The sequence below is a fragment of the Danio rerio genome, chromosome 9, assembly GCF_049306965.1.
Source record: "Danio rerio strain Tuebingen ecotype United States chromosome 9, GRCz12tu, whole genome shotgun sequence".
Lineage (NCBI taxonomy): Eukaryota > Metazoa > Chordata > Actinopteri > Cypriniformes > Danionidae > Danio > Danio rerio.
Window position 1 is genome coordinate 48,618,610 of NC_133184.1, and position 15,222 is coordinate 48,633,831.

At 36.3% G+C, this 15,222-nt stretch overlaps 1 long non-coding RNA gene across 1 annotated transcript; it reads left to right on the plus strand.

The window, feature by feature from the left end:
* Window positions 1-186: 186 nt before the first annotated feature.
* On the plus strand, window positions 187-3,240 carry LOC141376209 (uncharacterized). The gene is made up of 2 exons (XR_012385639.1): window positions 187-1,971; window positions 2,176-3,240. It is a non-coding gene; the product is annotated as an uncharacterized lncRNA (long non-coding RNA).
* Window positions 3,241-15,222: the final 11,982 nt, after the last annotated feature.

Below are 15,222 nucleotides of genomic sequence, written 5' to 3' on the forward strand. Positions count from 1 at the left end.
CAACCTTCTACCTCGCTACAATTCAACTCGCTCTTTAAGATCTCAAAACTCAAGGCTTCTGGTAGTACCTAGAATAGCAAAGTCAAGTAAAGGAGGTCGAGCCTTCTCATTTATGGCTCCTAAACTCTGGAATAGCCTTCCTGATAATGTCAGAGCCTCAGACACACTCTCAGAATTCAAAACTAGATTAAAGACCTATCTTTTTAGTAAAGCATATACTGATCAGTGTATCATAGTGCATCACTTAGCGGTATGATACATAAATGTGCTCCATGCAGGTTTCTGCATCTCGTTTATATACACTATGAACAGCAGCTACGCTAATTATTTCCTTTATCTCCATTTCCACCTGGGGATACTCATCCCGAGGCCCACAGACAATGCAGCGCCACTGACTCGATCCAAGACCAGCGACGAGATGATACCAAGGTTTCCATATCCTGGACTGATTCCTGTGATGACCCAGGGACAGACGAGTCTTCGCTGAGGTCCAGCTTCCAGCCAGGAGAAATGATTGTGTCTAACTGAGCCTGGTTTCTCTCTAGGTTTTTTATTCTTGAATCTAAAAATCTTGAATCTCAAAAACTAGACTCTGACCTCTAAAAACTAGGCTCTGTTGGGCACAACCATTATTTTCTGGCCAAAAGTTCTGTGTGAAACTGCAATCCAGGCGCCAGAGGCTGGAGAAGCTTGAAGCTGCAGGTGTGGTCAGGCTGGACCACAGGATCAATTCGGGGACGTTTGTCACTGGTCTTTCAGGCATCAGTCTCATGCACTCCCTTCCTCCATGATCAGCATCAGCTCGGGATACGGCCTGGTCTAGAAATATGGATACCTTGGGATCATCCTTTCACAGGTCTTGGATGCTTTACTAAAAAAGATAGGTCTTTAATCTAGTTTTGAATTGGGAGAGTGTGTCTGAGCCTTGGACATTATCAGGCTATTCCATAGTTTAGGAGCCATAAATGAGAAGGCTCGACCTCCTTTACTTGACTTTGCTGTTCTAGGTATTACCAGAGGCTTTGAGTTTTGAGATCTTAAAGAGCAGGTTGGATTGTAGCGAGGTAGAAGGTTGGTTAGATAAACAGGAGCTAGATTATTTAAAGCTAGGTAAGAAGTAATATTTTAAAATTAATATGGAACTTAATAGGCAGCCAGTGTAAGGAGGACAAAATTAGATTGATATGATCATATTTTCTAGACCTGGAAGGAAATTTGGCATTTGCATTTTGAAATAACTAAAGTTTGTTAACAGGATGCTGGGCAACCAGTGAACAAAGCATTACAGTAATCCAGCCTAGAAGTCATGAAAGCACGAACTAGATTTGGACAATTCTTAGACGTTGATTAGATTTTCAAAAAGACAGCCATTTGTTTTTGCTTGTTGCTTTGTTTGTTTAGACATCTGTTAGATGTCTATTAGACTTCTTTTAAACTCACACACACACACAAATTCTTGCTGTTGTTCATCTAATTCATTTAAATTCAATTAATGTTTTTTCTATAGCACTTTTACAATGTAGATTGTGTCAAAGCAGCTTAACATATAGTAAACTGAAACTGTGTCAGTCCAGTTTCAGAGTCTAATCAATAAGTACATTTGTGATATCATTATATGGATGTTGTTACTATTGATTTCCCCATTTCAGTTCATTTCACGTAAATTATAATGCTTGTTTCATACATTTTAAAACAGAAATTACACTCTAAAAAATGTTGGGTTCTACACAATCGATTTATGTTGGGACAACAAGAAGGAATTAAGTTAACTTATTATTCACTCATTCATTTTCTTTTCAGCTTTGTCCCTTTATTAATCTGGGGTCACCACAGCAGAAAGAACCGCCAACTTATCCAGCATATGTTTTAGACAGCGCATGCCCTTCCAGCTGCAACCTATCACTGGGAAACATCCACACACACTCATTCACACACAAACACTACGGACAATTTAGCTCACCCAATTCACCTGTACCACATGTTTTTGGACTGTGGGGGAAACCAGAGTGCCCGGAGGAAACCCACACGAACACAGGGAGAACATGCAAACTCCACACAGAATGCCAACTGACCTAGCCGGGGGTCGAAACAGCGACCTTCTTGCGGCAATTGTGCTACCCATTACGCCACCATGCTGGCCATGCAGGCTGGACCAGTTGGCATTTGTTTGTGGAGTTTGCATGTTCTCCCCATGTTGGTTTGGGTTTCCTCTGGGTGCTCCGGTTTACTCAACAGTCAAAAGACATGCGCTATGTCAATTGGGTAAACTAAATTGGTCGTAGTGTATGCTTGTGTGTGTATGGGTGTTTTCCAGTACTGGGTTGTGGCTGGAAGGGTATCCACTGCGTAAAACATATGCTGGAATAGTTGGTAATTCATTTCGCTGTGGCGAGCCCTGATAAATCAAAGACTAAGCTGAAGGAAAATTGATAAATGAAACTTTCAAACTTTCAAAAGTCAGTTTAAATTTTTTTGTTATCAATTTTCAACACAGTTGTATTTAATTAAAATTTTAAATACACCGGAATTATTCCAGGATTTTCTAATGAATAAAAAAATCTAATTGCTATATTGCAAAATAATAATAATAAACATTTGTTAAGTCTAAATCAAACTAAATCAATGTGACCTAATGGGTCAGCTTGGTCCAGCATTAGATATCCATCAGGTGTTATTTGTAACATCCTATTCACACGGACAGCCGGAGATCAATGTACTGTTTGGACTGTACTGTACGTTCCTACTGTTACATGACCTGACATTATTGGTTGGCTTGTGTGAATGGCCAAAGATACTGAAAATAGATGAGAACAAATATCTAGGTGCTGCTCAAAAATGGAAACTCTTTATACTTTGGTTTCCCAGATTATTGCTGTATTTTTATTAGAATTATTAGCCCTCCTGATTTAGTCCCCCTGTATACCTCCCAACCCCCACCCCCGCATTTCTGTTGTAACACATTTCTAAACATAATAGTTTTAATAACTAATTTTTAATAGCTGAATTATTGTGTCTTTGCCATTATGACAGTAAATATTTTGCTAGATATTTTTAAGATACTAGAATTTAGCTTAAAATGACATTTAATTGCTTAATTAGGTTAACTAGGTGAGTTAGGGTAATTAGGCAAGCCATTGTATAATAGTGGTTCTGTAGACTATTGAAAAAAAAAGCTTAAGAGGACTAATAATACTGATTTTAAAATGGTTAAAATCTCTAATGAACAAAAAAAATGAACAATGAACAAAAAAATGAACAAAAAAAAAAGATTAAAAAAAATGAACAACAACAACAAAAAAAATGGCTTCAACTATCCTAAGCAGGTTGGCTGGTTTTAGCTGGTCGACCAGCCTGGTTTTAGAAGGGTTTTGGCCATTTTCATTTCTAGCCTGGTCTTATCTGGTCAGGCTGAAAAATGTGCAGGCAAAACAAGCTTGACCAGCCAGTGTTGCCAGATTGAGTGTTTTTTTTTTTTTATTATTTGATTGTGCGGCTAAAAAACGTCATAGGTGGGTAGAGAAAAATTTGGGCAGTTTTGAAACGGTGCACCCCCCAGACACTTATCCCCAGACACCCCCAGGTTTTCACTTATTACCTGCTTTTGTTCTCTCGCTACAGGAACCAAATCAACCCTCCAGTCTTCACTGAAGCCCTCCCCCTCAAGGGATGCCATCCTTTTCTTCTCATCAACCCCCCTCCACCCCCCATCCCCTCACCCCCGCGGTCCTCGACTTTAAAACCACTTATGGTAGCCTTTAGATTTATGGGTGGTTTTTGTTGCATTTCGCGGGTTTCGGATAGTTTTTGGGGTGGTATCAGTCAGCTACATCTGGCAACACTGGTTTTGGCTGGGTTCGACCAGATAACCAGCCTAGGCTGGTTTAAACTGTTTTTTTTCAGCAGGGATTCTAGTCAAAATAAAACAAAACACATTCTCAAAAAAAAAAAAAAAAAAAAGATGGTAAATACTCAGATAAAAATTCCTTGCTCTGTTAAACATAATTTGGGAAATATATTTAAAAATATATTATAAAATCACATGAGGAATCCCTCTCTCTCACTCTCTCTCTCTCACTCTCTCTCTCTCTCTCACTCTCTCTCTCTCTCTCTCTCTCTCTCTCACTCTCTCTCTCTCACTCTCTCTCTCTCTCTCACTCTCTCTCTCTCTCTCTCTCTCTCTCTCTCTCTCTGTTGAATTGATCAGCTCAATCCAGAAATAGATGTCGATTAAGCTTTAGCATTGATCCTACTGTGTTAGACAGCATCAATCCCAGTGTTTGCTTTTGTAGCTTCGTCTTTATAACATATTAACACATTAACCTCCAGTAAATTCCACAGTATTAAGACATCTAGCTCGCTTTTACTACTAACTTACCTGTATTTACATTATCTAGTTAGCATCATGCTAACTATCACTACAGACTGGCTCGCCAAAGTGTGTGATTTTTGGTGCCTCACAAATAGATTTGCTGAGAGACATGGGCTATGAGTTTTCCGTTTCGGTTTGTTTCCAGAATAGATCGCCGAATGCACTGTGGTGGTACAGTAAATTTTACGGTAGCTCGAGTTTGGCCTAGTTTGAAAACAGTGCGAAACCAATCCCTGTGGTTTTCGGGCATATTGATTTGCCAGAGCGGTTCCAATGGGATGGAAGTGTTCATATGTGTGTGTGTGTGTGTGTACTTGTGTGAACGTTTCAATGCTGTGCCATGCCTGGAGCCAGTGTGACGGTGGGAAGGATTGCTTGCCATCTGGTGCAGTGTAAAACTGTCAGAGCTGGTCTCTGCATTCAGAGAGTCTCACGCAAATGACAGGGGGAATTTCTTCAGCAAATCCAAACACCATGTGCCATGCCAGCATCTCACATGCTTTTATTTTTTATGTTTTATTTTTTTCTTCTGTATTTTCATTGCATATCCTGTGTGTCACGAGATGCAGTGGTATTAAATAACATACATTACTCCAAGCATGGTGCATGAACTGTGTTTTTCTGTACAACTGCAATGGAAAAAGCCATAAATGCATGCAAAGAAAATAGACATTGGTTTTAAATTCTTGTAATAAAATCCAGCATGATTAAACATATTACCTTTCACACCCATTGTTTATGCGTTGGGTTTTCTTTTATTATGTATTTTATTTGATGATTTCATTGTTGGATTTTGAGTTGTCTTGTTGATGTCCATGCACATGAATCATCGTCGTCTTTTTTATTGTTCATACTGTCATGGAAATTGAGTTTTAAAAAAAGAAAACAATCATTTATTAGTTTTACTTTTGCATTTTTATATTGGAAGAGTAAACAAAAGTTATTGGAAATTGAGAAAATGTAAAAAATAAATAAAGAAAATTGAGATTTAATTGTTTCCCAGTACTGGGTTGCGGCTGGAAGGGCATCCGCTACTTAAAAATATGCCAGAATAGTTGATAGTTCATTCCACTGTGGCAACCCCTGGTAAATAAAGGACTTAGCTGAAGGAAAATGAATGAATAAGATTTTATTTCCGTTAACATTTATTGCATTACAAATTAGTACGTTTTTAGTTGGTAGTTATTAACATCTTTATGTAAATTCTTTCAACTGGATTTTTTATTGATTAATCACAAGCAAATTGAAAAGTCACAAGCAGATTAAATCTCATTGGTCTCCAACACCACTTTTTAACATAAAATTTAATAAAATGTTAAGGGAACTGTGAAAAAAGTCAAATAAGAATAAATAGATTTAATTTCAGTTCACATTTTTGTTTTATCACAAATTACTTTATTTTTGGTGTTCAATATTTTTTAACTGGATGTTTCTCTTTTTTCTCCATTAATCACAAGTAAATGGAAAAGTCACAAGCAAATGAAATCTCATTGGCAGGGATGTCAAACTAAATTCCTGGAGGGCAGCAGCCTAGCACAGTTTAGTTCCAACACTATTTAAACACACCTAATCAGACTAATTGAGTCCTTCAGGCTTGTTTGAAACCTACAGGTGTGTGTTGGAGCAGGGCTGGAACTAAACTGCAGGGTTGCGGTCCTCCAGGAATTGAGTTTGACATCCCTGGTCTACCGGTATTCATGTCCTGTTTTTGAATACCAACATTGCCTTTTAATTTACCAACAAATCTTAATGAAAATTGTGGAAAAAAAGTAAAAATCAAATAAAATAGACATCTATTCATGTACATTTTCAGATCAAATTGATTTGGTTGTAAATGTCTTTATCTTTAGTTGGTGTTAATCATTATTAATATAATTTTTTTCAATTGGATGTTAAATATGTATTTATTATATTAAATCAAGTGGAAAAGTCACAGGCAATTGGAATCTTATTGGTCTAAAGGTATATGAAAATCCTGTTTTAAAACTCCAACACAGCCTTATAAATCAGTCAACAACACTTATTGTGAAAAAAATTGTCTAAAACCATATGTACCTTTTATTCAATTAGCAAATATTTTACTGTAAATTTCTTTATTTTTAGTTGGTAATTACTATTATTATTATTATTATTAGTAGTAGTAGTAATATTATTACAATTCAAAATTATTCAGTCAGATTTCTTTTTTATTTTTATTTATTCATTCATCACAAGCAAGTGGAAAAGTCACAAGCAAATTAAATCTCATTGGTATGCAGGAATGTATATTCCTTTTTGAACTCCAACACCGCCTTTTAATATAGCAAGAGCCAACAAATCTGAATAGAAACTGTAAAAATAATAATAATAATAATAATAATAATAATAAATCAAATAAAAATACATCTTTTCACGTAGATTTTATTTCAGATCAAATTTATTTGATTGCAAAATTCTTTATTTTTATTATTAGTATTTTGTTATTCAAATTAATTTTTTAAATATATTTATTAATCTCAGTCAAGTTGAAAAGTCACAAGCAAATGAAATCTAATTGGTCTAAAGATGTGAAAATCCTGTTTTTGAACTCCAAACGTCCCTTTTAATATAGCAAGAGTCAACAACACTCAATGTGAGAAAAAAAAAACAAAAAAAAATAAAACAATGTCTGTACATTTAAATCAGTTAATAATTATGGTACCACTTTATTTTAAGTGCCCTTAACTAGTATATACTTATACGGAAATTAAGAATTTGTTACAATGTACTTATTGTGCAAATACATGCTTTACCATTGTACTTATTGATTAAATCCATGCATGTAATTGACCTTTCGATAAGCCACACCCAAAAACCACCACCCACCAATCATGGCTTCGCAACCGTAGGTACGCGCAGGGGCTCTGTCAAGCTTTCGAGCGAGGGAAACAGGCCAAAGCCTTGTGCATATGGATTTTGCAAATCTAATACCCAGTATCCTAAAAATTTAGATGGGATAGTGGAATTTTTTCCCTTTTTAAAACCAAAAACCCACGAGGAGAAATGCCAGTGTGGATCAAGCTCTGTGAGGGGCGCTAAAGGAGTGGAGTTAAGTTGGTTTTGTTTCGATATTCCTAGACAGCAATAACTCACACACCTCCTACCCTAAAAAGATCTAAACTGTGTTTCCTACAAAAACACAAAGCAGGTTATGTTTCCCAGCGGTCTTTTTCTTTTTTTTTGCTCGATAATCTGAGCACTGCTCCATTAGTATGACTATGAGTAGTCATACTAATAGCAGTTATATTTCCATCTGTTTCAAGCTACGAATATTTGAAATTACAAATCAACAGAACATAACAGAGATGTGATCACAAACTGAGCACTTGCGATTAATATACTTCACCCGCAGCTGTTTTTCAGTCATTTATAAGCCTCATGCCCATGTCAGAGCTACAGTTCACTAATGTTTTCATCGGTCTGATTTAGTCATTGGTCACGATGTTATAGAGGGTTAGTGTCTGCTTTTATATTTGTAGTCGGATTATTATTTGCTATCAGGGGAAATCTATTTGTTTGCTTCCGCTATTTATACTTTGATTCGCATTTTAATTAATATATTTATTTATTCCACTTAACTGCTAATTGAATAAAAACTGTATAAAGAGCACACTAACATACTGGCAGTAATAGCTACTCTACATTGTTATGGGTAAATGATGCTAATATTCGGCACAAATCCATCAATTTCCCCTTTCTTGCTGTTCTTTTTTATGAATTAAATATGTAGAAGCACTGTCCATGCGTATTCTTGTCAGTTAGTAACTATATTTCATTGCACAACATTAGTCTATCAGGCTTTTTGGCTAAAAAAAGAGAAATTATTATTTAATTTGTTATTATTAGATAACCTGCTCCTGCTGTGCATGAACTAAGCTGTTGAATTGTTTGCAGATGAGGATAACCTAGCTTCTATTTCGATTAAATTATGTTCTAATCGGTTGCGTGTTAAAATATCTAGTAAAATATTATGCACTGTCATCATTGCAAAAGATAAAAGAAATCAGTCAAATGAATTATTAAAACTGTTATGTTTAGAAATGTCAATGCAGAAACATTTAGGATAATTCTGACTTTAACTGTATATGCTGAAATATATTACAGGAGCAAACAGCGGCAGTGCGCCTCGCGCAGGGACCCGGCCCAGGATGAAATGCAAAACTCTAATCATTTTGTTCTCAGGCGAAAGAGTGGTGTGGAGAGCCACATGTTGTGATAAGATGGAGCCATCTATAGTTGTTTGGCTAATTGCGCGATAAAAGAGACGTGAGCGCTTTGAAGTCTAAAACGCAGTTGTCAGTTTCTTTGAAGGCTATAGTAATTGTCATGTTCACTGCCCCACAAATCAAATGGCCGACACGTGTTCCTCTCCGGGTCTGCATCGTTTCCCCATCCTTGATCTGGCTCTTACAAAAATGCGGACAAAGTCCTGATCCGTCACATCTGGAGAGCGTAAACCTCAGTTATCCCAGGAAGAACTTCACCTGTATGTCTGCATTAGTGATTACCTTCAGGCAACTAAAGTCTCGCCAGACTCTGTCCATGACTTAACTCACACCGTATTTTAGAATAAAATGCTCATTTCTATACTCACTACAGAAAGTCAGAGGAAACATTTTTTTCAAATTTTTGGTTATAGGAATTTAGGCAAGCACCGATATGCATATTTTATACTGAAAACAGTTTATATGCGTGACCCTTGACCACGAAAACCAGCCTTTTGTTCCAGGGTTATATATTCAGCAATAGCTAACAATAATTAATCATCAAATATCATGTTTATTATTATTTTATCAAATATTTCCTGAGCTCTAAATTGTTCTTTGCAAATAATTTGCTCAGTTAAACCCCTTAACCAAGTTTAGTGTGATCCTGGACCCCAATACAAGTGTCTTTTTTAAAGTTGCTGTATTTGACTCTTTTAAAGCATAAAAATACCATAATATGTTTGCAGACATTTGATTAACGTTCAATGAACATACTTGTTTATCTGAAAAACAAGGCTGAAGTCAGATATTTTGCTTTGAAAATGGTAGTTACGTGCCTGAACGCTGTCTTTGTTTTGGTCATTTAACGGGTACATTGCCAGTTTAGCCATTTTACATTTAGCACCCCAGGTTGCCTTGGTGGAAAACCATGGGCCCTATCATACGCCCGGCGCAATACGGCGCAAGGCGCGACGCACTAGTTTTTTGCTAGTTTCAGCTTAGTGCAAGAGTCATTTTGAGGCGTTGCGCCACACTGTTTAAATAGCAAATGCATTTGCGCTCATATGTGCGCCCATAGGCGTTCTGGTCTAAAAAGGAAGGTGTTCTGAGGCACATTGCTGGCGCATTGCTATTTTGAGAAACTAAAATAGATTTTTCAATAGACCAAAACAAACCTGGTCTAAAGTCCAGCGCAGAGTTACGCCTCGCTTACACACTGCTTAATACACACAAGATGTAGAGCAATACGCAAATATCTTTACGTATGAAAAAAATGTAAATATTAAGGATATATATATATATATATATATATATATATATATATATATATATATATATATATATATATATATATATAAAGGATTAAAATATTGCAAAACATTATTTTCTGGCCTACATAAATATGAAAAACCGCTGCTTTTATGTCTTCTTCATCTCGGGAGGTTTTTTTCAGTTCATTCATAACAATTTGCATTTGTATAATGTTATTATTATTATTAGCAGTATTATTTAATATATCCATATTTATATTTGTTTTATTAAAACAAGCTTAGATTTGCCCACCTGCAGGTTTTAGACCATATGGGGCACAGCATGTTTTAGAATATAACTCAAGTTTTTTAACGTTATTATTGTTCATTTATTCGTTTGCTGGAAATTAGAACTGAATTTAGAAATAGTTTTAAAACAAATATTTGCACTTAAACAAAATTAATTATTTATAGGCAAATTGATGTCTGTGCGTAAAGGTTTCCCGATCCAGCGAAAGTGAAAGTAGATCATTGATCTCTTATCTCGTGCGGTAGATGCTCTGTTTAACTGTTTTCTTGCTAGTGAAATGTTCATTTTTTCCACTTACACTTACTTTACATCATGTAAATAACAAATGCGCTTATGGCGCGACGCAGCTGGCTCTTAAAGGGAATGGGAGATGAGACTCTGATTGGTTTATTCTCAAAAACACACCTATAACTCATTAAGAAAATAAACTCAACCCTTTTAGACCATGAGCCACGGCGCAAAGCGGATTTGTCCGTCCTTATATTAGCAAAAATGCATTCTGACACACCCTGAAAGCGTTTGCGCCCTGTGTTTTGTGCTGTTAATGCGATACTTATGGATCCAGACACGGGAAACAAGTTTTCTTTAAACAGGTCAAATTAAGGGTCCAGTTCATATATCTCACTGCTGTATTAAAGAACAAAATTGTATTACAAATAACATAAATATATTTATAGATTTAAAAAAGAAAATTTTGTTGTGAAGAAAAAAATCTAACTTATGGAAAGCATCGTCAATGCCATGAGATATCGAATTGAATCGAAGCGATGGCATGATAATCGTAACCGAACCAAGCCGTGAGACCAGTGTAGATTCACACCCCAACTCATTACAATTATAGACTTTTTCGTGGCTACTGCATGGAGGGCGCCATAGTGACCAGCGTCTTCGGGTAGAATGTTTAGAACTTCTGTTTACAGCGTTTACATCCAGTAATTTGCAATCCGAATGTGGGTTTCAATAGCGCTTTGAGTGGATTACGGAGTGTTTTTGTGACACACAACTTTGAAAGGTGTGTGTTAAACCTGTTATAATCTGTCACCTCTGTGTTTCAAGCATGAGAAAAAAACGTTATCCTATTTCATATAAATCGTAAGTCATGTTTCTTTTTGTTTTGCTTAATCGCTTGCCCCTTAAAAAATATGTTCTGAATATAAAAAAAAAAAAAAACATGGTATCTTTTGACTGCTTTCTTTAATAATTACATTACACAATACTTGTAATTTTACCTTCAGTATTTGAGTAGTACATTTTGAAATAAACTACTTGCAATACTTGAGTACAAAAATGTTGAATACTTTAGTATTTCCACTTAAGTATGGTTCTTAAAGAGCCCTTCAAACTCTACTCAAGCCACTTTTTTTTGATAGAGCACTTGTACTTTTATTTAAGTCTAGATCTCTAGTACTTTATACATCTCTGTTGGCAGGGCTTTCTCACTCTGATGCTCTGATGACAGGTACACAGGGAGAATGTCAATCAAAGTGTTTCTGCAGACTGTTTTTATCAAGTGTGGTTATAAAAAATACAATTAATACATTTTTACCATTAGAGGCTGGCAATATTCACACACTGCTGACACACAACTGTGTTTAAAAAGTGATTTTTGCATAATAGATCCCCTTAAATATTCTAAGAATAATTTTACCTCTCACAATGTAATGTTGGCCAACATAAAACTGGAGTTTCAGGGTCTCATATGGCATATTCATCATATTTGGATAGTTTATTTAAACATGTAGGGCCCTTAAATCAAACACTGTGTGAAATGTCTTCTCCACACATCACTTTTGGCAAGTACATGTGTTTAAATAAAATGCGTGTTCAATTCTGCCATCTATTTGCCTAGCACAAGCGAAGCAGCGCTACTTTACATCTGGCTCCGAACTCCAAAGAAAACATGCACTCTTAACCTATTTATCAACAATCTTTTGCAATATAGCCTCTTATCAGTGGCACTTTTGCCACTTTGGCTTGATGCTCAGGTCTAAGCAGTCGTGAAATGTTGTGCTAAACTTGCCCTGGAGCTTTGTGATAAAGCGCGGCTCCACATAATCTTACCCGTACCATTGGTTTCCTCGCTTATTTGAATGGAGTCGTCGGTCCCTTCTGCCGGTCGGTCAGAGATTCCCCCTTGATGTTGGGGCTCTTGGTAAATGACTTCCTTGTTCCTGAGCAATCTCTTTGACTTCTGCGGAAAGCCAGGTGCTTTGCCTCTGGGCAGAGTTTAAACGCAGTAAGTCTTCACCCAAAATAAACCTGTATCCTGTAATGCCTCAGTTCCTCTGGGCTGCTTTCTTAATCACCCAAATCCTGATTCATCAATGAAGACAACTGAATTAGCAGATGAGCATTGTGTGTGTGCGTCAAAGACTCCTAATGGATTGACCGTGTGTGTGTTTTGAACAAGTCTAGAATAGTAGTGTTTTGGGTTACAATATTTGCAACCTAGACTCATTGTGGAAACGTAGTCCCGCGGATGTTTCTGGAGACCACGGAATAAGTCCCGGCGGGTACGTACGGCTGCAGTTTTTGTTTTCGCGAATCCACGAGAGGTCGCTGTTGTGCGCTTTTTCGCACCTCAGACGCCACTTGCGAGCGCGGTTCGCGCTCGTGCTGTTCTCGCGTGAACCCGCCGGAGGCCGCTGTCCAACTGACTGAATGATTGACTGCGCGACCGGCCAATCGGCCGACTCGCCCTCCTCCTTCCCTGAACCCAACTGATTTTACCGATCGACCCGCCCGCCCGCTCGCTTCCCTAAACCCAGAGCAACAGTTCACAAAAGCCGTCCAAAAAAATAAAAGCCCTTATTTTTTTTTTATTCCTTATTTTTATTTTGTTAATTTTATTTTTCGGATTTCGCCGCGTTCTCACCCTGTCACGAAATTGTTCACTTAATTTTTGGGATTCTGTTTTTGTCTTACCTGATTACTGGAACTGCTCTTCCCCGGACTCGAAACCGGTCTCCGTGGTCGACCCCTCTTCGCATCTCGAGCCTGCCGACGTACACGCTGAGCTGAGTGGACAAACGGGTTGCAGCGGGGAAGCCCTCCACAAGGAGGTAAGGCAAGCGCGAAAGGGAACAGCGTCACACCGCCCCGCAGCGTTCGCTTGAAAAAAATAAACGCAGTCGTATGTACCCCCCGGGACGTATTCCACTGTCTCCAGAAACATCCGTGGGACTACGTTTTCAGAATGATCTTGGGTTGAATATTGGGTCAATGACGAAAAGTTCTTCACAAATCTTCTCAGGCATATTTCATTCATTCATTCGTTTTCTTTTTGGCTTAGTCCCATTATTAATCTTTGGTCACCACAGCGGAATGAACCGCCACTTCCAGTTGCAACCCATCACAGGGAAACATCCATATACTCTCATTCACACACAAACAAATTAGCTTACCCAATTCACCTATAGCACTTGCTTTGGACTTGTGGGGGAAACCGGAGCACCCGGAGGAAACCCATGCCCAACACGGGGAGAGCATGCAAACTCCACACAGAAATGCCAACTGACTCAGCCAAGGCTCGAACCAGCGAGCTTCTTGCTGTGAGGCGATTGTGCTACCCACTGCGCCACATCTGGGAATATTGGAATGTAGTTTATGAAATCGATTAGATCCTGCTCGAAACACTGTTATTCCTGCTGTTTTAGGTGCCATCTGCTATATTCGCCTTTTTATTCAGTATATGAATAATGTTTTAGTAAATATAATGTGAGTTGAAATGTTACCAGCTGAAACCTAAAGAGCCGATGAGGTCTTAATATTTAGGGTAAGAGTCTTAAAAAAAGTATTAAAAAGCATTGGATTTCATTCTCTGATTCCTGTATGTACCCTGTTAAAAGACTTGATCATTATTTAAATAATAATAATAATAGTAAAAAGATTATTATTACTATTAGAATTAATATTTTTACTAATATTATTATAATCCATGGATTATTATTATTATTATTATTATTATTATTATTAGTTAAAACAACAACAACAAAAACAATACTACTACTACTACTACTACTACTACTACTACTACTACTACTACTAATAATAATAATAATAATAATAATAATAAAATGTATTATTAATTATTAATAAAATATTATTTTTGCTATTACGATTGTTATTATTACTATTATTATTATAACCCATGGATATTCATTCATTCATTCATTTATTGTTCGGCTTAGTCCCTTTATTAATCAGGGGTCGCTACAGCGGAATGAACCGCCAACTTGTACAGCATATGTTTTACGCTGCGAATGCCCTTTTAGCTGCATCCCATCACTGGGAAACATCCACACACTCTCATTTACACAATTTACTACAGTCAATTTTAGCAGACCCACCATATTAGTATTATTATTATTTGCACTAATAATAATAGTTAATAATAATAATTATGATAATAATAATAATGATAATAATAATACTATTACTACTGCTACTACTAATAATAGTAATAATAATAATAATGACGATTATAATAATAATGATGTGGATGATAATAATAATAATAATAATAATAATATATAACAACAACTACTTTATTATTAATAATGTTATTATTATTATTTTTTTTATTATTATTATTATTAGGCCTGCAAATATTTAGATGGTAATAAAGCACTTGCTTACATTTACTAACAATATTTACTGTATTTGTTTATTTATTTATTTGCACAAATGTCTAAATCTGCCATTTTGTGATTACATATCAAGATTAAAGAAGAATGAATTGTCTTAAATCAAACTTCTAAATAAACACCAACTCTTTTAATGTTGTTCAAACACATCCAAGTATGAATCTTGATATTACTGTGCTGATAAAATGAACAGTAGTGTAAATATCTATTAAATATAATGATAACACTTTATTTTGATGGTCCAATAGAGTATGTCTGCTTAATATCTGCTGATACTGTGCCTTGAACAGATATTTAACTGACTATAAGAAACTTTGCAAGTACATGTCAACTTACACTAACCCTAACCTTAACAGTCTTATAATCTTATGACAACTAGTTCAAATATAACTTAAATTCAACAAACGAACCATCAAAATAT